The sequence below is a fragment of the Castor canadensis genome, chromosome 10, assembly GCF_047511655.1.
Source record: "Castor canadensis chromosome 10, mCasCan1.hap1v2, whole genome shotgun sequence".
In the NCBI taxonomy this organism is placed as follows: domain Eukaryota; kingdom Metazoa; phylum Chordata; class Mammalia; order Rodentia; family Castoridae; genus Castor; species Castor canadensis.
This window is the reverse complement of record NC_133395.1, coordinates 86,177,598-86,201,978: the sequence shown is the minus strand read 5'-3', so window position 1 is coordinate 86,201,978 and position 24,381 is coordinate 86,177,598. Positions and strand designations below refer to the sequence as shown.

General features: G+C 67.5%; 11 non-coding genes across 11 annotated transcripts; all 11 read left to right on the top strand.

The window, feature by feature from the left end:
* Positions 1-604: 604 nt before the first annotated feature.
* Positions 605-723, top strand: LOC141412809 (5S ribosomal RNA). Its single transcript, XR_012437651.1, has one exon. It is a non-coding gene; the product is annotated as a 5S ribosomal RNA (ribosomal RNA).
* Positions 724-2,869: 2,146 nt separating this feature from the next.
* Positions 2,870-2,988, top strand: LOC141412628 (5S ribosomal RNA). The gene has a single exon (XR_012437469.1). It is a non-coding gene; the product is annotated as a 5S ribosomal RNA (ribosomal RNA).
* A 2,141-nt stretch (positions 2,989-5,129) lies between these two features.
* Positions 5,130-5,248, top strand: LOC141412547 (5S ribosomal RNA). The gene has a single exon (XR_012437389.1). It is a non-coding gene; the product is annotated as a 5S ribosomal RNA (ribosomal RNA).
* Positions 5,249-7,394: 2,146 nt separating this feature from the next.
* On the top strand, positions 7,395-7,513 carry LOC141412486 (5S ribosomal RNA). Its single transcript, XR_012437327.1, has one exon. It is a non-coding gene; the product is annotated as a 5S ribosomal RNA (ribosomal RNA).
* A 2,167-nt stretch (positions 7,514-9,680) lies between these two features.
* Positions 9,681-9,799, top strand: LOC141412475 (5S ribosomal RNA). The gene has a single exon (XR_012437314.1). It is a non-coding gene; the product is annotated as a 5S ribosomal RNA (ribosomal RNA).
* Positions 9,800-11,962: 2,163 nt separating this feature from the next.
* On the top strand, positions 11,963-12,081 carry LOC141412605 (5S ribosomal RNA). The gene has a single exon (XR_012437446.1). It is a non-coding gene; the product is annotated as a 5S ribosomal RNA (ribosomal RNA).
* A 2,163-nt stretch (positions 12,082-14,244) lies between these two features.
* LOC141412920 (5S ribosomal RNA) lies at positions 14,245-14,363 on the top strand. The gene has a single exon (XR_012437762.1). It is a non-coding gene; the product is annotated as a 5S ribosomal RNA (ribosomal RNA).
* Positions 14,364-16,505: 2,142 nt separating this feature from the next.
* LOC141412463 (5S ribosomal RNA) lies at positions 16,506-16,624 on the top strand. Its single transcript, XR_012437302.1, has one exon. It is a non-coding gene; the product is annotated as a 5S ribosomal RNA (ribosomal RNA).
* Positions 16,625-18,769: 2,145 nt separating this feature from the next.
* On the top strand, positions 18,770-18,888 carry LOC141412450 (5S ribosomal RNA). Its single transcript, XR_012437290.1, has one exon. It is a non-coding gene; the product is annotated as a 5S ribosomal RNA (ribosomal RNA).
* Positions 18,889-21,033: 2,145 nt separating this feature from the next.
* Positions 21,034-21,152, top strand: LOC141412438 (5S ribosomal RNA). The gene has a single exon (XR_012437278.1). It is a non-coding gene; the product is annotated as a 5S ribosomal RNA (ribosomal RNA).
* Positions 21,153-23,297: 2,145 nt separating this feature from the next.
* On the top strand, positions 23,298-23,416 carry LOC141412427 (5S ribosomal RNA). Its single transcript, XR_012437267.1, has one exon. It is a non-coding gene; the product is annotated as a 5S ribosomal RNA (ribosomal RNA).
* Positions 23,417-24,381: the final 965 nt, after the last annotated feature.

The window sequence follows — 24,381 nt, the reverse complement described above, 5'->3', positions numbered from 1 at the left end:
GTGTTTGGTTTTGTTTCTTCTTCCCAAGATCCCGGGTGTGAAAGGGGCCAGAGGTGAAGTCCTGGGCTGGAAAGCCTCACGATTCAGCCCCGCAGCCCCAGGCCCTGAGTGTGGAGGAGGGCGGAGCGGGTTGGCGAAGGGCGCGGCTGCCGTTTTCCTGATGGGCTGGAGGGGCAGTGGCGCTTTCCGGACGAAGAGGACCGGAAGGGTCCCCGAGACCTCCGCTGGGAGCCACGCACCCACCCAAGGATACGGCTCCAGGAGGCGACGGAGGAGGGCGGCTGCTTGCCCTGGCCCGAGCTGTGCGTCCCCCGCCTTGGCCACAGCAGTGAACATTCCCAGAAGAACAAGCGCCCGAGAGCACTGAGAAATTTTCCCCCGAGAAAACTTGACCCTCGTCCTGGCAGCAGGACACCTCTGGAAGAAAGCCACCCAGCGGCCACCTGGGCGAGACCGGCTGCCCGAGCAGGCGCGCGGGGCCTCTGGCCGCTGGCCCCGGGCTGCCAACCCCCACCCGGACTCCCAGCCGTGCCAGGAGAGCAGCGTGGAGACGCACGCCGGGGCCCTCGGCAGGCTCTTGGGGCTCCCGGAGGCGGCGGCTAGCGTCTACGGCCATACCACCCTGAACGCGCCCGATCTCGTCTGATCTCGGAAGCTAAGCAGGGTCGGGCCTGGTTAGTACTTGGATGGGAGAACGCCTGGGAATACCGGGTGCTGTAGGCTTTTGCTCCTCCCTCCCTCGCTGCTCCTTTTGTCTTCGGGGACTTCGCCACCACCCCCCCCCACCACCACCACCCCCAGCACCACCACCACCACCACCACCACAACGACCCACCGTGACCACGACCCCGACCCCGTCCGGGCCACCCTCCAGACCCACGCACACCGAATCCTCACAGCTACGTCCCCGAATACTCTCCCCTCCCCACACTCTCCTGGGGCACGCGCCCGCGACCCGGGTCACCAGCGAGGTTGGTCCCAGGCCACGTTGGGGACCGCTCCCCAACTGCCCTCCAGGCGGGCGGGGAGGGACGTGCGGAAGCCATGAGAAAGTGGGTCCTGCACCCCAGCGGGCCCCACAGCGGGACGTGCCACACCTGGGCTCGCCACAAGGTGGTGCACTGGGTCCAGGGCAAGACGCCAGGGGACAGAGAAGCAGGGAGCCTCAGTCGGGTGCTGCTCCACGTCGCGCTCCGTCGCTCAACCCAAGACAGGGCAGCCAGCGTGCGACCTCTACGTGGGATCCCGCCTCCCACGGAGAGCCTGCGGTCACAGGGACAGAGGGCGCAGGCCGCCAGAGCTCCGGATGCCAGCTGCAGCTCCCCGTCCCGCTCAAAGGGAGGGAGGGCCGCCGCTGGCGCCCAGTCGCCTGTGCCACCCTCCGGGTCTCAAAGCACTCCTAAGTCAGCTCAAGGACCGGGGCCACCTGGCCTTCGGGGTCACATGGGCTTGGGCACGACGGAAGGGACCGCTTGCCCCCGTGGAACAGACATTCTCCCCGTGGACAACCTCAGGTGCCGGGACCCTCTGCTCCGCCTTGGAAAACCCACCTTCTGCAATGTATGCCCAACGCAATCAGGCCGAGCAGATTGACCCCCTCGGCCCGGCCCCAGTGTGTGATGGGGCTCTGTGCGTGAGGGCTTGCTCTTCCCCACCTACACCAGGCACGGCATCTAACACACACACACACACACACACACACACACCACACAGAGACACCCAGACCACGCACACACGCACGGGGACGCACCCTCCTCTCCCCCACCCCACACACGAGCAGCCGAAGGACAAGAGGGTATGGCTGGGGCCTGAGCGGGAACAAGCGAAGCCTTGGTTTGCGGCCCCTCGGCCATCTGCATCAGGATTTTTGTCTGGGCTCGGAGGCCAGAGGATCTCTGAAATTTGCTAGCAGGGCCAGGGATGGCAGGAGGGTGGGTACGGGGCTCAGCCAGGGAGAGTTCTGCTGGCACGATCCTGTAGCACGTGGCCGCGTAGCACGGGGCCGGGTCTGATGGAGGCCAAGCAGGGGCACAAGACCCAGCAGCGGCACAGGGAAGAGGCCCAGGGCACCCAGGAGCAGACGAGACCCGGGAGTCGTGCGTGCTTGGCGTGGCCGCGGGCCCCGTGACGCCCGAGGACTCGAGTGCTCAGCCCCGTGTAGTGGCCGCGAAGGCCTGCCTGGGAGAAACGCCCCGGGAGGCCGGCAGGAACCCGGGATCGGAAGGGATGTGGAGGGGCCCCGGGTCGGAGGAGATGGCTTTGGCTGTGTTTGGTTTTGTTTCTTCTTCCCAAGATCCCGGGTGTGAAAGGGGCCAGAGGTGAAGTCCTGGGCTGGAAAGCCTCACGATTCAGCCCCGCAGCCCCAGGCCCTGAGTGTGGAGGAGGGCGGAGCGGGTCGGCGAAGGGCGCGGCTGCCGTTTTCCTGATGGGCTGGAGGGGCAGTGGCGCTTTCCGGACGAAGAGGACCGGAAGGGTCCCCGAGACCTCCGCTGGGAGCCACGCACCCACCCAAGGATACGGCTCCAGGAGGCGACGGAGGAGGGCGGCTGCTTGCCCTGGCCCGAGCTGTGCGTCCCCCGCCTTGGCCACAGCAGTGGACATTCCCAGAAGAACAAGCGCCCGAGAGCACTGAGAAATTTTCCCCCGAGAAAACTTGACCCTCGTCCTGGCAGCAGGACACCTCGGGAAGAAAGCCACCCAGCGGCCACCTGGGCGAGACCGGCTGCCCGAGCAGGCGCGCGGGGCCTCTGGCCGCTGGCCCCGGGCTGCCAGCCCCCACCCGGACTCCCAGCCGTGCCAGGAGAGCAGCGTGGAGACGCACGCCGGGGCCCTCGGCAGGCTCTTGGGGCTCCCGGAGGCGGCGGCTAGTGTCTACGGCCTTACCACCCTGAACGCGCCCGATCTCGTCTGATCTCGGAAGCTAAGCAGGGTCGGGCCTGGTTAGTACTTGGATGGGAGACCGCCTGGGAATACCGGGTGCTGTAGGCTTTTGCTCCTCCCTCCCTCGCTGCTCCTTTTGTCTTCGGGGACTTCGCCACCACCCCCCCACCACCACCACCCCCAGCACCACCACCACCACCACCACCACAACGACCCACCGTGACCACGACCCCGACCCCGTCCGGGCCACCCGCCAGACCCACGCACACCGAATCCTCACAGCTACGTCCCCGAATCCTCTCCCCTCCCCACACTCTCCTGGGGCGCGCGCCCGCGACACGGGTCACCAGCGAGGTTGGTCCCAGGCCACGTTGGGGACCGCTTCCCAACTGCCCTCCAGGCGGGCGGGGAGGGACGTGCGGAAGCCATGAGAAAGTGGGTCCTGCACCCCAGCGGGCCCCACAGCGGGACGCGCCACACCTGGGCTCGCCACAAGGTGGTGCACTGGGTCCAGGGCAAGACGCCAGGGGACAGAGAAGCAGGGAGCCTCAGTCGGGTGCTGCTCCACGTCGCGCTCCGTCGCTCAACCCAAGACAGGGCAGCCAACGCGCGACCTCTACGTGGGATCCCGCCTCCCACGGCAGAGCCTGCGGTCACAGGGACAGAGGGCGCAGGCCGCCAGAGCTCCGGATGCCAGCGGCAGCTCCCCGTCCCGCTCAAAGGGAGGGAGGGCCGCCGCTGGCGCCCAGTCGCCTGTGCCACCCTCCGGGTCTCAAAGCACTCCTCAGTCAGCTCAAGGACCGGGGCCACCTGGCCTTCGGGGTCACATGGGCTTGGGCACGACGGAAGGGACCGCTTGCCCCCGTGGAACAGACATTCTCCCCGTGGACAACCTCAGGTGCCGGGACCCTCTGCTCCGCCTTGGAAAACCCACCTTCTGCAATGTATGCCCAACGCAATCAGGCCGAGCAGATTGACCCCCTCGGCCCGGCCCCAGTGTGTGATGGGGCTCTGTGCGTGAGGGCTTGCTCTTCCCCACCTACACCAGGCACGGCATCTAACACACACACACACACACACACACACCACGCAGAGACACCCAGACCACGCACGCACGCACGGGGACGCACCCTCCTCTCCCCCACCCCACACACGAGCAGCCGAAGGACAAGAGGGTATGGCTGGGGCCTGAGCGGGAACAAGCGAAGCCTTGGTTTGCGGCCCCTCGGCCAACTGCATCAGGATTTTTGTCTGGGCTCGGAGGCCAGAGGATCTCTGCCATTTGCTAGCAGGGCCAGGGATGGCAGGAGGGTGGGTACGGGGCTCAGCCAGGGCCAGTTCTGCTGGCACGATCCTGTAGCACGTGGCCGCGTAGCACGGGGCCGGGTCTGATGGAGGCCAAGCAGGGGCACAAGACCCAGCAGCGGCACAGGGAAGAGGCCCAGGGCACCCAGGAGCAGACGAGACCCGGGAGTCGTGCGTGCTTGGCGTGGCCGCGGGCCCCGTGACGCCCGAGGACTCGAGTGCTCAGCCCCGTGTAGTGGCCGCGAAGGCCTGCCTGGGAGAAACGCCCCGGGAGGCCGGCAGGAACCCGGGATCGGAAGGGATGTGGAGGGGCCCCGGGTCGGAGGAGATGGCTTTGGCTGTGTTTGGTTTTGTTTCTTCTTCCCAAGATCCCGGGTGTGAAAGGGGCCAGAGGTGAAGTCCTGGGCTGGAAAGCCTCACGATTCAGCCCCGCAGCCCCAGGCCCTGAGTGTGGAGGAGGGCGGAGCGGGTTGGCGAAGGGCGCGGCTGCCGTTTTCCTGATGGGCTGGAGGGGCAGTGGCGCTTTCCGGACGAAGAGGACCGGAAGGGTCCCCGAGACCTCCGCTGGGAGCCACGCACCCACCCAAGGATACGGCTCCAGGAGGCGACGGAGGAGGGCGGCTGCTTGCCCTGGCCCGAGCTGTGCGTCCCCCGCCTTGGCCACAGCAGTGGACATTCCCAGAAGAACAAGCGCCCGAGAGCACTGAGAAATTTTACCCCGAGAAAACTTGACCCTCGTCCTGGCAGCAGGACACCTCGGGAAGAAAGCCACCCAGCGGCCACCTGGGCGAGACCGGCTGCCCGAGCAGGCGCGCGGGGCCTCTGGCCGCTGGCCCCGGGCTGCCAGCCCCCACCCGGACTCCCAGCCGTGCCAGGAGAGCAGCGTGGAGACGCACGCCGGGGCCCTCGGCAGGCTCTTGGGGCTCCCGGAGGCGGCGGCTAGCGTCTACGGCCATACCACCCTGAACGCGCCCGATCTCGTCTGATCTCGGAAGCTAAGCAGGGTCGGGCTTGGTTAGTACTTGGATGGGAGACCGCCTGGGAATACCGGGTGCTGTAGGCTTTTGCTCCTCCCTCCCTCGCTGCTCCTTTTGTCTTCGGGGACTTCGCCACCACCCCTCCCACCACCACCACCATCAGCACCACCACCACCACCACCACCACAACGACCCACCGTGACCACGACCCCGACCCCGTCCGGACCACCCTCCAGACCCACGCACACCGAATCCTCACAGCTACGTCCCCGAATCCTCTCCCCTCCCCACACTCTCCTGGGGCGCGCGCCCACGACCCGGGTCACCAGCGAGGTTGGTCCCAGGCCACGTTGGGGACCGCTCCCCAACTGCCCTCCAGGCGGGCGGGGAGGGACGTGCGGAAGCCATGAGAAAGTGGGTCCTGCACCCCAGCGGGCCCCACAGCGGGACGTGCCACACCTGGGCTCGCCACAAGGTGGTGCACTGGGTCCAGGGCAAGACGCCAGGGGACAGAGAAGCAGGGAGCCTCAGTCGGGTGCTGCTCCACGTCACGCTCGGTCGCTCAACCCAAGACAGGGCAGCCAGCGTGCGACCTCTACGTGGGATCCCGCCTCCCACGGATAGCCTGCGGTCACAGGGACAGAGGGCGCAGGCCGCCAGAGCTCCGGATGCCAGCGGCAGCTCCCCGTCCCGCTCAAAGGGAGGGAGGGCCGCCGCTGGCGCCCAGTCGCCTGTGCCACCCTCCGGGTCTCAAAGCACTCCTCAGTCAGCTCAAGGACCGGGGCCACCTGGCCTTCGGGGTCACATGGGCTTGGGCACGACGGAAGGGACCGCTTGCCCCCGTGGAACAGACATTCTCCCCGTGGACAACCTCAGGTGCCGGGACCCTCTGCTCCGCCTTGGAAAACCCACCTTCTGCAATGTATGCCCAACGCAATCAGGCCGAGCAGATTGACCCCCTCGGCCCGGCCCCAGTGTGTGATGGGGCTCTGTGCCTGAGGGCTTGCTCTTCCCCACCTACACCAGGCACGGCATCTAACACACACACACACACACACACACACACACCACACAGAGACACCCAGACCACGCACGCACGCACGGGGATGCACCCTCCTCTCCCCCACCCCACACACGAGCAGCCGAAGGACAAGAGGGTATGGCTGGGGCCTGAGCGGGAAAAAGCGAAGCCTTGGTTTGCGGCCCCTCGGCCATCTGCATCAGGATTTTTGTCTGGGCTCGGAGGCCAGAGGATCTCTGCCATTTGCTAGCAGGGCCAGGGATGGCAGGAGGGTGGGTACGGGGCTCAGCCAGGGAGAGTTCTGCTGGCACGATCCTGTAGCACGTGGCCGCGTAGCACGGGGCCGGGTCTGATGGAGGCCAAGCAGGGGCACAAGACCCAGCAGCGGCACAGGGAAGAGGCCCAGGGCACCCAGGAGCAGACGAGACCCAGGAGTCGTGCGTGCTTGGCGTGGCCGCGGGCCCCGTGACGCCCGAGGACTCGAGTGCTCAGCCCCGTGTAGTGGCCGCGAAGGCCTGCCTGGGAGAAACGCCCCGGGAGGCCGGCAGGAACCCGGGATCGGAAGGGATGTGGAGGGGCCCCGGGTCGGAGGAGATGGCTTTGGCTGTGTTTGGTTTTGTTTCTTCTTCCCAAGATCCCGGGTGTGAAAGGGGCCAGAGGTGAAGTCCTGGGCTGGAAAGCCTCACGATTCAGCCCCGCAGCCCCAGGCCCTGAGCGTGGAGGAGGGCGGAGCGGGTCGGCGAAGGGCGCGGCTGCCGTTTTCCTGATGGGCTGGAGGGCCAGTGGCGCTTTCCGGACGAAGAGGACCGGAAGGGTCCCCGAGACCTCCGCTGGGAGCCATGCACCCAACCCAAGGATACGGCTCCAGGAGGCGACGGAGGAGGGCGGCTGCTTGCCCTGGCCCGAGCTGTGCGTCCCCCGCCTTGGCCACAGCAGTGGACATTCCCAGAAGAACAAGCGCCCGAGAGCACTGAGAAATTTTCCCCCGAGAAAACTTGACCCTCGTCCTGGCAGCAGGACACCTCGGGAAGAAAGCCACCCAGCGGCCACCTGGGCGAGACCGGCTGCCCGAGCAGGCGCGCGGGGCCTCTGGCCGCTGGCCCCGGGCTGCCAGCCCCCACCCGGACTCCCAGCCGTGCCAGGAGAGCAGCGTGGAGACGCACGCCGGGGCCCTCGGCAGGCTCTTGGGGCTCCCGGAGGCGGCGGCTAGCGTCTACGGCCATACCACCCTGAACGCGCCCGATCTCGTCTGATCTCGGAAGCTAAGCAGGGTCGGGCCTGGTTAGTACTTGGATGGGAGACCGCCTGGGAATACCGGGTGCTGTAGGCTTTTGCTCCTCCCTCCCTCGCTGCTCCTTTTGTCTTCGGGGACTTCGCCACCACCCCCCCCACCACCACCACCACCCCCAGCACCACCACCACCACCACCACCACAACGACCCACCGTGACCACGACCCCGACCCCGTCCGGGCCACCCGCCAGACCCACGCACACCGAATCCTCACAGCTACGTCCCCGAATCCTCTCCCCTCCCCACACTCTCCTGTGGCGCGCGCCCGCGACACGGGTCACCAGCGAGGTTGGTCCCAGGCCACGTTGGGGACCGCTCCCCAACTGCCCTCCAGGCGGGCGGGGAGGGACGTGCGGAAGCCATGAGAAAGTGGGTCCTGCACCCCAGCGGGCCCCACAGCGGGACGCGCCACACCTGGGCTCGCCACAAGGTGGTGCACTGGGTCCAGGGCAAGACGCCAGGGGACAGAGAAGCAGGGAGCCTCAGTCGGGTGCTGCTCCACGTCGCGCTCCGTCGCTCAACCCAAGACAGGGCAGCCAGCGTGCGACCTCTACGTGGGATCCCGCCTCCCACGGCAGAGCCTGCGGTCACCGGGACAGAGGGCGCAGGCCGCCAGAGCTCCGGATGCCAGCGGCAGCTCCCCGTCCCGCTCAAAGGGAGGGAGGGCCGCCGCTGGCGCCCAGTCGCCTGTGCCACCCTCCGGGTCTCAAAGCACTCCTCAGTCAGCTCAAGGACCGGGGCCACCTGGCCTTAGGGGTCACATGGGCTTGGGCACGACGGAAGGGACCGCTTGCCCCCGTGGAACAGACATTCTCCCCGTGGACAACCTCAGGTGCCGGGACCCTCTGCTCCGCCTTGGAAAACCCACCTTCTGCAATGTATGCCCAACGCAATCAGGCCGAGCAGATTGACCCCCTCGGCCCGGCCCCAGTGTGTGATGGGGCTCTGTGCGTGAGGGCTTGCTCTTCCCCACCTACACCAGGCACGGCATCTAACACACACACACACACACACACACACACACACACACACACACACACACCACGCAGAGACACCCAGACCACGCACGCACGCACGGGGACGCACCCTCCTCTCCCCCACCCCACACACGAGCAGCCGAAGGACAAGAGGGTATGGCTGGGGCCTGAGCGGGAACAAGCGAAGCCTTGGTTTGCGGCCCCTCGGCCAACTGCATCAGGATTTTTGTCTGGACTCGGAGGCCAGAGGATCTCTGCCATTTGCTAGCAGGGCCAGGGATGGCAGGAGGGTGGGTACGGGGCTCAGCCAGGGCCAGTTCTGCTGGCACGATCCTGTAGCACGTGGCCGCGTAGCACGGGGCCGGGTCTGAAGGAGGCCAAGCAGGGGCACAAGACCCAGCAGCGGCACAGGGAAGAGGCCCAGGGCACCCAGGAGCAGACGAGACCCGTGAGTCGTGCGTGCTTGGCGTGGCCGCGGGCCCCGTGACGCCCGAGGACTCGAGTGCTCAGCCCCGTGTAGTGGCCGCGAAGGCCTGCCTGGGAGAAACGCCCCGGGAGGCCGGCAGGAACCCGGGATCGGAAGGGATGTGGAGGGGCCCCGGGTCGGAGGAGATGGCTTTGGCTGTGTTTGGTTTTGTTTCTTCTTCCCAAGATTCCGGGTGTGAAACGGGCCAGAGGTGAAGTCCTGGGCTGGAAAGCCTCACGATTCAGCCCCGCAGCCCCAGGCCCTGAGTGTGGAGGAGGGCGGAGCGGGTCGGCGAAGGGCGCGGCTGCCGTTTTCCTGATGGGCTGGAGGGGCAGTGGCGCTTTCCGGACGAAGAGGACCGGAAGGGTCCCCGAGACCTCCGCTGGGAGCCACGCACCCACCCAAGGATACGGCTCCAGGAGACGACGGAGGAGGGCGGCTGCTTGCCCTGGCCCGAGCTGTGCGTCCACCGCCTTGGCCACAGCAGTGGACATTCCCAGAAGAACAAGCGCCCGAGAGCACTGAGAAATTTTCCCCCGAGAAAACTTGACCCTCGTACTGGCAGCAGGACACCTCGGGAAGAAATCCACCCAGTGGCCACCTGGGCGAGACCGGCTGCCCGAGCAGGCGCGCGGGGCCTCTGGCCGCTGGCCCCGGGCTGCCAGCCCCCACCCGGACTCCCAGCCGTGCCAGGAGAGCAGCGTGGAGACGCACGCCGGGGCCCTCGGCAGGCTCTTGGGGCTCCCGGAGGCGGCGGCTAGCGTCTACGGCCATACCACCCTGAACGCGCCCGATCTCGTCTGATCTCGGAAGCTAAGCAGGGTCGGGCCTGGTTAGTACTTGGATGGGAGACCGCCTGGGAATACCGGGTGCTGTAGGCTCTTGCTCCTCCCTCCCTCGCTGCTCCTTTTGTCTTCGGAGACTTCGCCACCACCCCCCCCACCACCACCACCACCCCCAGCACCACCACCACCACCACCACCACAACGACCCACCGTGACCACGACCCCGACCCCGTCCGGGCCACCCGCCAGACCCACGCACACCGAATCCTCACAGCTACATCCCCGAATCCTCTCCCCTCCCCACACTCTCCTGTGGCGCGCGCCCGCGACACGGGTCACCAGCGAGGTTGGTCCCAGGCCACGTTGGGGACCGCTCCCCAACTGCCCTCCAGGCGGGCGGGGAGGGACGTGCGGAAGCCATGAGAAAGTGGGTCCTGCACCCCAGCGGGCCCCACAGCGGGACGCGCCACACCTGGGCTCGCCACAAGGTGGTGCACTGGGTCCAGGGCAAGACGCCAGGGGACAGAGAAGCAGGGAGCCTCAGTCGGGTGCTGCTCCACGTCGCCCTCCGTCGCTCAACCCAAGACAGGGCAGCCAGCGCGCGACCTCTACGTGGGATCCCGCCTCCCACGGCAGAGCCTGCGGTCACAGGGACAGAGGGCGCAGGCAGCCAGAGCTCCGGATACCAGCGGCAGCTCCCCGTCCCGCTCAAAGGGAGGGAGGGCCGCCGCTGGCGCCCAGTCGCCTGTGCCACCCTCCGGGTCTCAAAGCACTCCTCAGTCAGCTCAAGGACCGGGGCCACCTGGCCTTCGGGGTCACATGGGCTTGGGCACGACGGAAGGGACCGCTTGCCCCCGTGGAACAGACATTCTCCCCGTGGACAACCTCAGGTGCCGGGACCCTCTGCTCCGCCTTGGAAAACCCACCTTCTGCAATGTATGCCCAACGCAATCAGGCCGAGCAGATTGACCCCCTCGGCCCGGCCCCAGTGTGTGATGGGGCTCTGTGCGTGAGGGCTTGCTCTTCCCCACCTACACCAGGCACGGCATCTAACACACACACACACACACACACACACACACACACACACACACACCACGCAGAGACACCCAGACCACGCACGCACGCACGGGGACGCACCCTCCTCTCCCCCACCCCACACACGAGCAGCCGAAGGACAAGAGAGTATGGCTGGGGCCTGAGCGGGAAAAAGCGAAGCCTTGGTTTGCGGCCCCTCGGCCAACTGCATCAGGATTTTTGTCTGGGCTCGGAGGCCAGAGGATCTCTGCCATTTGCTAGCAGGGCCAGGGATGGCAGGAGGGTGGGTACGGGGCTCAGCCAGGGCCAGTTCTGCTGGCACGATCCTGTAGCACGTGGCCGCGTAGCACGGGGCCGGGTCTGAAGGAGGCCAAGCAGGGGCACAAGACCCAGCAGCGGCACAGGGAAGAGGCCCAGGGCACCCAGGAGCAGACGAGACCCGGGAGTCGTGCGTGCTTGGCGTGGCCGCGGGCCCCGTGACGCCCGAGGACTCGAGTGCTCAGCCCCGTGTAGTGGCCGCGAAGGCCTGCCTGGGAGAAACGCCCCGGGAGGCCGGCAGGAACCCGGGATCGGAAGGGATGTGGAGGGGCCCCGGGTCGGAGGAGATGGCTTTGGCTGTGTTTGGTTTTGTTTCTTCTTCCCAAGATCCCGGGTGTGAAAGGGGCCAGAGGTGAAGTCCTGGGCTGGAAAGCCTCACGATTCAGTCCCGCAGCCCCAGGCCCTGAGTGTGGAGGAGGGCGGAGCGGGTCGGCGAAGGGCGCGGCTGCCGTTTTCCTGATGGGCTGGAGGGGCAGTGGCGCTTTCCGGACGAAGAGGACCGGAAGGGTCCCCGAGACCTCCGCTGGGAGCCACGCACCCACCCAAGGATACGGCTCCAGGAGGCGACGGAGGAGGGCGGCTGCTTGCCCTGGCCCGAGCTGTGCGTCCCCCGCCTTGGCCACAGCAGTGGACATTCCCAGAAGAACAAGCGCCCGAGAGCACTGAGAAATTTTCCCCCGAGAAAACTTGACCCTCGTCCTGGCAGCAGGACACCTCGGGAAGAAAGCCACCCAGCGGCCACCTGGGCGAGACCGGCTGCCCGAGCAGGCGCGCGGGGCCTCTGGCCGCTGGCCCCGGGCTGCCAGCCCCCACCCGGACTCCCAGCCGTGCCAGGAGAGCAGCGTGGAGACGCACGCCGGGGCCCTCGGCAGGCTCTTGGGGCTCCCGGAGGCGGCGGCTAGCGTCTACGGCCATACCACCCTGAACTCGCCCGATCTCGTCTGATCTCGGAAGCTAAGCAGGGTCGGGCCTGGTTAGTACTTGGATGGGAGACCGCCTGGGAATACCGGGTGCTGTAGGCTTTTGCTCCTCCCTCCCTCGCTGCTCCTTTTGTCTTCGGGGACTTCGCCACCACCCCCCCCACCACCACCACCACCCCCAGCACCACCACCACCACCACCACCACAACGACCCACCGTGACCACGACCCCGACCCCGTCCGGGCCACCCGCCAGACCCACGCACACCGAATCCTCACAGCTACGTCCCCGAATCCTCTCCCCTCCCCACACTCTCCTGGGGCGCGCGCCCGCGACACGGGTCACCAGCGAGGTTGGTCCCAGGCCACATTGGGGACCGCTCCCCAACTGCCCTCCAGGCGGGTGGGGAGGGACGTGCGGAAGCCATGAGAAAGTGGGTCCTGCACCCCAGCGGGCCCCACAGCGGGACGCGCCACACCTGGGCTCGCCACAAGGTGGTGCACTGGGTCCAGGGCAAGACGCCAGGGGACAGAGAAGCAGGGAGCCTCAGTCGGGTGCTGCTCCACGTCGCGCTCCGTCGCTCAACCCAAGACAGGGCAGCCAGCGCGCGACCTCTACGTGGGATCCCGCCTCCCACGGCAGAGCCTGCGGTCACAGGGACAGAGGGCGCAGGCCGCCAGAGCTCCGGATGCCAGCGGCAGCTCCCCGTCCCGCTCAAAGGGAGGGAGGGCCGCCGCTGGCGCCCAGTCGCCTGTGCCACCCTCCGGGTCTCAAAGCACTCCTCAGTCAGCTCAAGGACCGGGGCCACCTGGCCTTCGGGGTCACATGGGCTTGGGCACGACGGAAGGGACCGCTTGCCCCCGTGGAACAGACATTCTCCCCGTGGACAACCTCAGGTGCCGGGACCCTCTGCTCCGCCTTGGAAAACCCACCTTCTGCAATGTATGCCCAACGCAATCAGGCCGAGCAGATTGACCCCCTCGGCCCGGCCCCAGTGTGTGATGGGGCTCTGTGCGTGAGGGCTTGCTCTTCCCCACCTACACCAGGCACGGCATCTAACACACACACACACACACACACACACACACACACACACACACACCACGCAGAGACACCCAGACCACGCACGCACGCACGGGGACGCACCCTCCTCTCCCCCACCCCACACACGAGCAGCCGAAGGACAAGAGGGTATGGCTGGGGCCTGAGCGGGAACAAGCGAAGCCTTGGTTTGCGGCCCCTCGGCCAACTGCATCAGGATTTTTGTCTGGGCTCGGAGGCCAGAGGATCTCTGCCATTTGCTAGCAGGGCCAGGGATGGCAGGAGGGTGGGTACGGGGCTCAGCCAGGGCCAGTTCTGCTGGCACGATCCTGTAGCACGTGGCCGCGTAGCACGGGGCCGGGTCTGAAGGAGGCCAAGCAGGGGCACAAGACCCAGCAGCGGCACAGGGAAGAGGCCCAGGGCACCCAGGAGCAGACGAGACCCGGGAGTCGTGCGTGCTTGGCGTGGCCGCGGGCCCCGTGACGCCCGAGGACTCGAGTGCTCAGCCCCGTGTAGTGGCCGCGAAGGCCTGCCTGGGAGAAACGCCCCGGGAGGCCGGCAGGAACCCGGGATCGGAAGGGATGTGGAGGGGCCCCGGGTCGGAGGAGATGGCTTTGGCTGTGTTTGGTTTTGTTTCTTCTTCCCAAGATCCCGGGTGTGAAAGGGGCCAGAGGTGAAGTCCTGGGCTGGAAAGCCTCACGATTCAGCCCCGCAGCCCCAGGCCCTGAGTGTGGAGGAGGGCGGAGCGGGTCGGCGAAGGGCGCGGCTGCCGTTTTCCTGATGGGCTGGAGGGGCAGTGGCGCTTTCCGGACGAAGAGGACCGGAAGGGTCCCCGAGACCTCCGCTGGGAGCCACGCACCCACCCAAGGATACGGCTCCAGGAGGCGACGGAGGAGGGCGGCTGCTTGCCCTGGCCCGAGCTGTGCGTCCCCCGCCTTGGCCACAGCAGTGGACATTCCCAGAAGAACAAGCGCCCGAGAGCACTGAGAAATTTTCCCCCGAGAAAACTTGACCCTCGTCCTGGCAGCAGGACACCTCGGGAAGAAAGCCACCCAGCGGCCACCTGGGCGAGACCGGCTGCCCGAGCAGGCGCGCGGGGCCTCTGGCCGCTGGCCCCGGGCTGCCAGCCCCCACCCGGACTCCCAGCCGTGCCAGGAGAGCAGCGTGGAGACGCACGCCGGGGCCCTCGGCAGGCTCTTGGGGCTCCCGGAGGCGGCGGCTAGCGTCTACGGCCATACCACCCTGAACGCGCCCGATCTCGTCTGATGTCGGAAGCTAAGCAGGGTCGGACCTGGTTAGTACTTGGATGGGAGACCGCCTGGGAATACCGGGTGCTGTAGGCTTTTGCTCCTCCCTCCCTCGCTGCTCCTTTTGTCTTCGGGGACTTCGCCACCACCCCCCCCACCACCACCACCACCCCCAGCACCACCACCACCACCACCACAACGACCCACCGTGACCACGACCCCGACCCCGTCCGGGCCACCCGCCAGACCCACGCACACCGAATCCTCACAGCTACGTCCCCGAATCCTCTCCCCTCCCCACACTCTCCTGGGGCGCGCGCCCGCGACACGGGTCACCAGCGAGGTTGGTCCCAGGCCACGTTGGGGACCGCTCCCCAACTGCCCTCCAGGCGGGCGGGGAGGGACGTGCGGAAGCCATGAGAAAGTGGGTCCTGCACCCCAGCGGGCCCCACAGCGGGACGCGCCACACCTGGGCTCGCCACAAGGTGGTGCACTGGGTCCAGGGCAAGACGCCAGGGGACAGAGAAGCAGGGAGCCTCAGTCGGGTGCTGCTCCACGTCGCGCTCCGTCGCTCAACCCAAGACAGGGCAGCCAGCGCGCGACCTCTACGTGGGATCCCGCCTCCCACGGCAGAGCCTGCGGTCACAGGGACAGAGGGCGCAGGCCGCCAGAGCTCCGGATGCCAGCGGCAGCTCCCCGTCCCGCTCAAAGGGAGGGAGGGCCGCCGCTGGCGCCCAGTCGCCTGTGCCACCCTCCGGGTCTCAAAGCACTCCTCAGTCAGCTCAAGGACCGGGGCCACCTGGCCTTCGGGGTCACATGGGCTTGGGCACGACGGAAGGGACCGCTTGCCCCCGTGGAACAGACATTCTCCCCGTGGACAACCTCAGGTGCCGGGACCCTCTGCTCCGCCTTGGAAAACCCACCTTCTGCAATGTATGCCCAACGCAATCAGGCCGAGCAGATTGACCCCCTCGGCCCGGCCCCAGTGTGTGATGGGGCTCTGTGCGTGAGGGCTTGCTCTTCCCCACCTACACCAGGCACGGCATCTAACACACACACACACACACACACACACCACGCAGAGACACCCAGACCACGCACGCACGCACGGGGACGCACCCTCCTCTCCCCCACCCCACACACGAGCAGCCGAAGGACAAGAGGGTATGGCTGGGGCCTGAGCGGGAACAAGCGAAGCCTTGGTTTGCGGCCCCTCGGCCAACTGCATCAGGATTTTTGTCTGGGCTCGGAGGCCAGAGGATCTCTGCCATTTGCTAGCAGGGCCAGGGATGGCAGGAGGGTGGGTACGGGGCTCAGCCAGGGCCAGTTCTGCTGGCACGATCCTGTAGCACGTGGCCGCGTAGCACGGGGCCGGGTCTGAAGGAGGCCAAGCAGGGGCACAAGACCCAGCAGCGGCACAGGGAAGAGGCCCAGGGCACCCAGGAGCAGACGAGACCCGGGAGTCGTGCGTGCTTGGCGTGGCCGCGGGCCCCGTGACGCCCGAGGACTCGAGTGCTCAGCCCCGTGTAGTGGCCGCGAAGGCCTGCCTGGGAGAAACGCCCCGGGAGGCCGGCAGGAACCCGGGATCGGAAGGGATGTGGAGGGGCCCCGGGTCGGAGGAGATGGCTTTGGCTGTGTTTGGTTTTGTTTCTTCTTCCCAAGATCCCGGGTGTGAAAGGGGCCAGAGGTGAAGTCCTGGGCTGGAAAGCCTCACGATTCAGCCCCGCAGCCCCAGGCCCTGAGTGTGGAGGAGGGCGGAGCGGGTCGGCGAAGGGCGCGGCTGCCGTTTTCCTGATGGGCTGGAGGGGCAGTGGCGCTTTCCGGACGAAGAGGACCGGAAGGGTCCCCGAGACCTCCGCTGGGAGCCACGCACCCACCCAAGGATACGGCTCCAGGAGGCGACGGAGGAGGGCGGCTGCTTGCCCTGGCCCGAGCTGTGCGTCCCCCGCCTTGGCCACAGCAGTGGACATTCCCAGAAGAACAAGCGCCCGAGAGCACTGAGAAATTTTCCCCCGAGAAAACTTGACCCTCGTCCTGGCAGCAGGACACCTCGGGAAGAAAGCCACCCAGCGGCCACCTGGGCGAGACCGGCTGCCCGAGCAGGCGCGCGGGGCCTCTGGCCGCTGGCCCCGGGCTGCCAGCCCCCACCCGGACTCCCAGCCGTGCCAGGAGAGCAGCGTGGAGACGCACGCCGGGGCCCTCGGCAGGCTCTTGGGGCTCCCGGAGGCGGCGGCTAGCGTCTACGGCCATACCACCCTGAACGCGCCCGATCTCGTCTGATCTCGGAAGCTAAGCAGGGTCGGGCCTGGTTAGTACTTGGATGGGAGACCGCCTGGGAATACCGGGTGCTGTAGGCTTTTGCTCCTCCCTCCCTCGCTGCTCCTTTTGTCTTCGGGGACTTCGCCACCACCCCCCCCACCACCACCACCACCCCCAGCACCACCACCACCACCACCACCACAACGACCCACCGTGACCACGACCCCGACCCCGTCCGGGCCACCCGCCAGACCCACGCACACCGAATCCTCACAGCTACGTCCCCGAATCCTCTCCCCTCCCCACACTCTCCTGTGGCGCGCGCCCGCGACACGGGTCACCAGCGAGGTTGGTCCCAGGCCACGTTGGGGACCGCTCCCCAACTGCCCTCCAGGCGGGCGGGGAGGGACGTGCGGAAGCCATGAGAAAGTGGGTCCTGCACCCCAGCGGGCCCCACAGCGGGACGCGCCACACCTGGGCTCGCCACAAGGTGGTGCACTGGGTCCAGGGCAAGACGCCAGGGGACAGAGAAGCAGGGAGCCTCAGTCGGGTGCTGCTCCACGTCGCGCTCCGTCGCTCAACCCAAGACAGGGCAGCCAGCGCGCGACCTCTACGTGGGATCCCGCCTCCCACGGCAGAGCCTGCGGTCACAGGGACAGAGGGCGCAGGCCGCCAGAGCTCCGGATGCCAGCGGCAGCTCCCCGTCCCGCTCAAAGGGAGGGAGGGCCGCCGCTGGCGCCCAGTCGCCTGTGCCACCCTCCGGGTCTCAAAGCACTCCTCAGTCAGCTCAAGGACCGGGGCCACCTGGCCTTCGGGGTCACATGGGCTTGGGCACGACGGAAGGGACCGCTTGCCCCCGTGGAACAGACATTCTCCCCGTGGACAACCTCAGGTGCCGGGACCCTCTGCTCCGCCTTGGAAAACCCACCTTCTGCAATGTATGCCCAACGCAATCAGGCCGAGCAGATTGACCCCCTCGGCCCGGCCCCAGTGTGTGATGGGGCTCTGTGCGTGAGGGCTTGCTCTTCCCCACCTACACCAGGCACGGCATCTAACACACACACACACACACACACACACCACGCAGAGACACCCAGACCACGCACGCACGCACGGGGACGCACCCTCCTCTCCCCCACCCCACACACGAGCAGCCGAAGGACAAGAGGGTATGGCTGGGGCCTGAGCGGGAACAAGCGAAGCCTTGGTTTGCGGCCCCTCGGCCAACTGCATCAGGATTTTTGTCTGGGCTCGGAGGCCAGAGGATCTCTGCCATTTGCTAGCAGGGCCAGGGATGGCAGGAGGGTGGTTACGGGGCTCAGCCAGGGCCAGTTCTGCTGGCACGATCCTGTAGCACGTGGCCGCGTAGCACGGGGCCGGGTCTGAAGGAGGCCAAGCAGGGGCACAAGACCCAGCAGCGGCACAGGGAAGAGGCCCAGGGCACCCAGGAGCAGACGAGACCCGGGAGTCGTGCGTGCTTGGCGTGGCCGCGGGCCCCGTGACGCCCGAGGACTCGAGTGCTCAGCCCCGTGTAGTGGCCGCGAAGGCCTGCCTGGGAGAAACGCCCCGGGAGGCCGGCAGGAACCCGGGATCGGAAGGGATGTGGAGGGGCCCCGGGTCGGAGGAGATGGCTTTGGCTGTGTTTGGTTTTGTTTCTTCTTCCCAAGATCCCGGGTGTGAAAGGGGCCAGAGGTGAAGTCCTGGGCTGGAAAGCCTCACGATTCAGCCCCGCAGCCCCAGGCCCTGAGTGTGGAGGAGGGCGGAGCGGGTCGGCGAAGGGCGCGGCTGCCGTTTTCCTGATGGGCTGGAGGGGCAGTGGCGCTTTCCGGACGAAGAGGACCGGAAGGGTCCCCGAGACCTCCGCTGGGAGCCACGCACCCACCCAAGGATACGGCTCCAGGAGGCGACGGAGGAGGGCGGCTGCTTGCCCTGGCCCGAGCTGTGCGTCCCCCGCCTTGGCCACAGCAGTGGACATTCCCAGAAGAACAAGCGCCCGAGAGCACTGAGAAATTTTCCCCCGAGAAAACTTGACCCTCGTCCTGGCAGCAGGACACCTCGGGAAGAAAGCCACCCAGCGGCCACCTGGGCGAGACCGGCTGCCCGAGCAGGCGCGCGGGGCCTCTGGCCGCTGGCCCCGGGCTGCCAGCCCCCACCCGGACTCCCAGCCGTGCCAGGAGAGCAGCGTGGAGACGCACGCCGGGGCCCTCGGCAGGCTCTTGGGGCTCCCGGAGGCGGCGGCTAGCGTCTACGGCCATACCACCCTGAACGCGCCCGATCTCGTCTGATCTCGGAAGCTAAGCAGGGTCGGGCCTGGTTAGTACTTGGATGGGAGACCGCCTGGGAATACCGGGTGCTGTAGGCTTTTGCTCCTCCCTCCCTCGCTGCTCCTTTTGTCTTCGGGGACTTCGCCACCACCCCCCCCACCACCACCACCACCCCCAGCACCACCACCACCACCACCACCACAACGACCCACCGTGACCACGACCCCGACCCCGTCCGGGCCACCCGCCAGACCCACGCACACCGAATCCTCACAGCTACGTCCCCGAATCCTCTCCCCTCCCCACACTCTCCTGTGGCGCGCGCCCGCGACACGGGTCACCAGCGAGGTTGGTCCCAGGCCACGTTGGGGACCGCTCCCCAACTGCCCTCCAGGCGGGCGGGGAGGGACGTGCGGAAGCCATGAGAAAGTGGGTCCTGCACCCCAGCGGGCCCCACAGCGGGACGCGCCACACCTGGGCTCGCCACAAGGTGGTGCACTGGGTCCAGGGCAAGACGCCAGGGGACAGAGAAGCAGGGAGCCTCAGTCGGGTGCTGCTCCACGTCGCGCTCCGTCGCTCAACCCAAGACAGGGCAGCCAGCGCGCGACCTCTACGTGGGATCCCGCCTCCCACGGCAGAGCCTGCGGTCACAGGGACAGAGGGCGCAGGCCGCCAGAGCTCCGGATGCCAGCGGCAGCTCCCCGTCCCGCTCAAAGGGAGGGAGGGCCGCCGCTGGCGCCCAGTCGCCTGTGCCACCCTCCGGGTCTCAAAGCACTCCTCAGTCAGCTCAAGGACCGGGGCCACCTGGCCTTCGGGGTCACATGGGCTTGGGCACGACGGAAGGGACCGCTTGCCCCCGTGGAACAGACATTCTCCCCGTGGACAACCTCAGGTGCCGGGACCCTCTGCTCCGCCTTGGAAAACCCACCTTCTGCAATGTATGCCCAACGCAATCAGGCCGAGCAGATTGACCCCCTCGGCCCGGCCCCAGTGTGTGATGGGGCTCTGTGCGTGAGGGCTTGCTCTTCCCCACCTACACCAGGCACGGCATCTAACACACACACACACACACACACACACCACGCAGAGACACCCAGACCACGCACGCACGCACGGGGACGCACCCTCCTCTCCCCCACCCCACACACGAGCAGCCGAAGGACAAGAGGGTATGGCTGGGGCCTGAGCGGGAACAAGCGAAGCCTTGGTTTGCGGCCCCTCGGCCAACTGCATCAGGATTTTTGTCTGGGCTCGGAGGCCAGAGGATCTCTGCCATTTGCTAGCAGGGCCAGGGATGGCAGGAGGGTGGGTACGGGGCTCAGCCAGGGCCAGTTCTGCTGGCACGATCCTGTAGCACGTGGCCGCGTAGCACGGGGCCGGGTCTGAAGGAGGCCAAGCAGGGGCACAAGACCCAGCAGCGGCACAGGGAAGAGGCCCAGGGCACCCAGGAGCAGACGAGACCCGGGAGTCGTGCGTGCTTGGCGTGGCCGCGGGCCCCGTGACGCCCGAGGACTCGAGTGCTCAGCCCCGTGTAGTGGCCGCGAAGGCCTGCCTGGGAGAAACGCCCCGGGAGGCCGGCAGGAACCCGGGATCGGAAGGGATGTGGAGGGGCCCCGGGTCGGAGGAGATGGCTTTGGCTGCGTTTGGTTTTGTTTCTTCTTCCCAAGATCCCGGGTGTGAAAGGGGCCAGAGGTGAAGTCCTGGGCTGGAAAGCCTCACGATTCAGCCCCGCAGCCCCAGGCCCTGAGTGTGGAGGAGGGCGGAGCGGGTCGGCGAAGGGCGCGGCTGCCGTTTTCCTGATGGGCTGGAGGGGCAGTGGCGCTTTCCGGACGAAGAGGACCGGAAGGGTCCCCGAGACCTCCGCTGGGAGCCACGCACCCACCCAAGGATACGGCTCCAGGAGGCGACGGAGGAGGGCGGCTGCTTGCCCTGGCCCGAGCTGTGCGTCCCCCGCCTTGGCCACAGCAGTGGACATTCCCAGAAGAACAAGCGCCCGAGAGCACTGAGAAATTTTCCCCCGAGAAAACTTGACCCTCGTCCTGGCAGCAGGACACCTCGGGAAGAAAGCCACCCAGCGGCCACCTGGGCGAGACCGGCTGCCCGAGCAGGCGCGCGGGGCCTCTGGCCGCTGGCCCCGGGCTGCCAGCCCCCACCCGGACTCCCAGCCGTGCCAGGAGAGCAGCGTGGAGACGCACGCCGGGGCCCTCGGCAGGCTCTTGGGGCTCCTGGAGGCGGCGGCTAGCGTCTACGGCCATACCACCCTGAACGCGCCCGATCTCGTCTGATCTCGGAAGCTAAGCAGGGTCGGGCCTGGTTAGTACTTGGATGGGAGACCGCCTGGGAATACCGGGTGCTGTAGGCTTTTGCTCCTCCCTCCCTCGCTGCTCCTTTTGTCTTCGGGGACTTCGCCACCACCCCCCCCACCACCACCACCACCCCCAGCACCACCACCACCACCACCACCACAACGACCCACCGTGACCACGACCCCGACCCCGTCCGGGCCACCCGCCAGACCCACGCACACCGAATCCTCACAGCTACGTCCCCGAATCCTCTCCCCTCCCCACACTCTCCTGGGGCGCACGCCCGCGACACGGGTCACCAGCGAGGTTGGTCCCAGGCCACGTTGGGGACCGCTCCCCAACTGCCCTCCAGGCGGGCGGGGAGGGACGTGCGGAAGCCATGAGAAAGTGGGTCCTGCACCCCAGCGGGCCCCACAGCGGGACGCGCCACACCTGGGCTCGCCACAAGGTGGTGCACTGGGTCCAGGGCAAGACGCCAGGGGACAGAGAAGCAGGGAGCCTCAGTCGGGTGCTGCTCCACGTCGCGCTCCGTCGCTCAACCCAAGACAGGGCAGCCAGCGCGCGACCTCTACGTGGGATCCCGCCTCCCACGGCAGAGCCTGCGGTCACAGGGACAGAGGGCGCAGGCCGCCAGAGCTCCGGATGCCAGCGGCAGCTCCCCGTCCCGCTCAAAGGGAGGGAGGGCCGCCGCTGGCGCCCAGTCGCCTGTGCCACCCTCCGGGTCTCAAAGCACTCCTCAGTCAGCTCAAGGACCGGGGCCACCTGGCCTTCGGGGTCACATGGGCTTGGGCACGACGGAAGGGACCGCTTGCCCCCGTGGAACAGACATTCTCCCCGTGGACAACCTCAGGTGCCGGGACCCTCTGCTCCGCCTTGGAAAACCCACCTTCTGCAATGTATGCCCAACGCAATCAGGCCGAGCAGATTGACCCCCTCGGCCCGGCCCCAGTGTGTGATGGGGCTCTGTGCGTGAGGGCTTGCTCTTCCCCACCTACACCAGGCACGGCATCTAACACACACACACACACACACACACACCACGCAGAGACACCCAGACCACGCACGCACGCACGGGGACGCACCCTCCTCTCCCCCACCCCACACACGAGCAGCCGAAGGACAAGAGGGTATGGCTGGGGCCTGAGCGGGAACAAGCGAAGCCTTGGTTTGCGGCCCCTCGGCCAACTGCATCAGGATTTTTGTCTGGGCTCGGAGGCCAGAGGATCTCTGCCATTTGCTAGCAGGGCCAGGGATGGCAGGAGGGTGGGTACGGGGCTCAGCCAGGGCCAGTTCTGCTGGCACGATCCTGTAGCACGTGGCCGCGTAGCACGGGGCCGGGTCTGAAGGAGGCCAAGCAGGGGCACAAGACCCAGCAGCGGCACAGGGAAGAGGCCCAGGGCACCCAGGAGCAGACGAGACCCGGGAGTCGTGCGTGCTTGGCGTGGCCGCGGGCCCCGTGACGCCCGAGGACTCGAGTGCTCAGCCCCGTGTAGTGGCCGCGAAGGCCTGCCTGGGAGAAACGCCCCGGGAGGCCGGCAGGAACCCGGGATCGGAAGGGATGTGGAGGGGCCCCGGGTCGGAGGAGATGGCTTTGGCTGTGTTTGGTTTTGTTTCTTCTTCCCAAGATCCCGGGTGTGAAAGGGGCCAGAGGTGAAGTCCTGGGCTGGAAAGCCTCACGATTCAGCCCCGCAGCCCCAGGCCCTGAGTGTGGAGGAGGGCGGAGCGGGTCGGCGAAGGGCGCGGCTGCCGTTTTCCTGATGGGCTGGAGGGGCAGTGGCGCTTTCCGGACGAAGAGGACCGGAAGGGTCCCCGAGACCTCCGCTGGGAGCCACGCACCCACCCAAGGATACGGCTCCAGGAGGCGACGGAGGAGGGCGGCTGCTTGCCCTGGCCCGAGCTGTGCGTCCCCCGCCTTGGCCACAGCAGTGGACATTCCCAGAAGAACAAGCGCCCGAGAGCACTGAGAAATTTTCCCCCGAGAAAACTTGACCCTCGTCCTGGCAGCAGGACACCTCGGGAAGAAAGCCACCCAGCGGCCACCTGGGCGAGACCGGCTGCCCGAGCAGGCGCGCGGGGCCTCTGGCCGCTGGCCCCGGGCTGCCAGCCCCCACCCGGACTCCCAGCCGTGCCAGGAGAGCAGCGTGGAGACGCACGCCGGGGCCCTCGGCAGGCTCTTGGGGCTCCCGGAGGCGGCGGCTAGCGTCTACGGCCATACCACCCTGAACGCGCCCGATCTCGTCTGATCTCGGAAGCTAAGCAGGGTCGGGCCTGGTTAGTACTTGGATGGGAGACCGCCTGGGAATACCGGGTGCTGTAGGCTTTTGCTCCTCCCTCCCTCGCTGCTCCTTTTGTCTTCGGGGACTTCGCCACCACCCCCCCCACCACCACCACCACCCCCAGCACCACCACCACCACCACCACCACAACGACCCACCGTGACCACGACCCCGACCCCGTCCGGGCCACCCGCCAGACCCACGCACACCGAATCCTCACAGCTACGTCCCCGAATCCTCTCCCCTCCCCACACTCTCCTGGGGCGCACGCCCGCGACACGGGTCACCAGCGAGGTTGGTCCCAGGCCACGTTGGGGACCGCTCCCCAACTGCCCTCCAGGCGGGCGGGGAGGGACGTGCGGAAGCCATGAGAAAGTGGGTCCTGCACCCCAGCGGGCCCCACAGCGGGACGCGCCACACCTGGGCTCGCCACAAGGTGGTGCACTGGGTCCAGGGCAAGACGCCAGGGGACAGAGAAGCAGGGAGCCTCAGTCGGGTGCTGCTCCACGTCGCGCTCCGTCGCTCAACCCAAGACAGGGCAGCCAGCGCGCGACCTCTACGTGGGATCCCGCCTCCCACGGCAGAGCCTGCGGTCACAGGGACAGAGGGCGCAGGCCGCCAGAACTCCGGATGCCAGCGGCAGCTCCCCGTCCCGCTCAAAGGGAGGGAGGGCCGCCGCTGGCGCCCAGTCGCCTGTGCCACCCTCCGGGTCTCAAAGCACTCCTCAGTCAGCTCAAGGACCGGGGCCACCTGGCCTTCGGGGTCACATGGGCTTGGGCACGACGGAAGGGACCGCTTGCCCCCGTGGAACAGACATTCTCCCCGTGGACAACCTCAGGTGCCGGGACCCTCTGCTCCGCCTTGGAAAACCCACCTTCTGCAATGTATGCCCAACGCAATCAGGCCGAGCAGATTGACCCCCTCGGCCCGGCCCCAGTGTGTGATGGGGCTCTGTGCGTGAGGGCTTGCTCTTCCCCACCTACACCAGGCACGGCATCTAACACACACA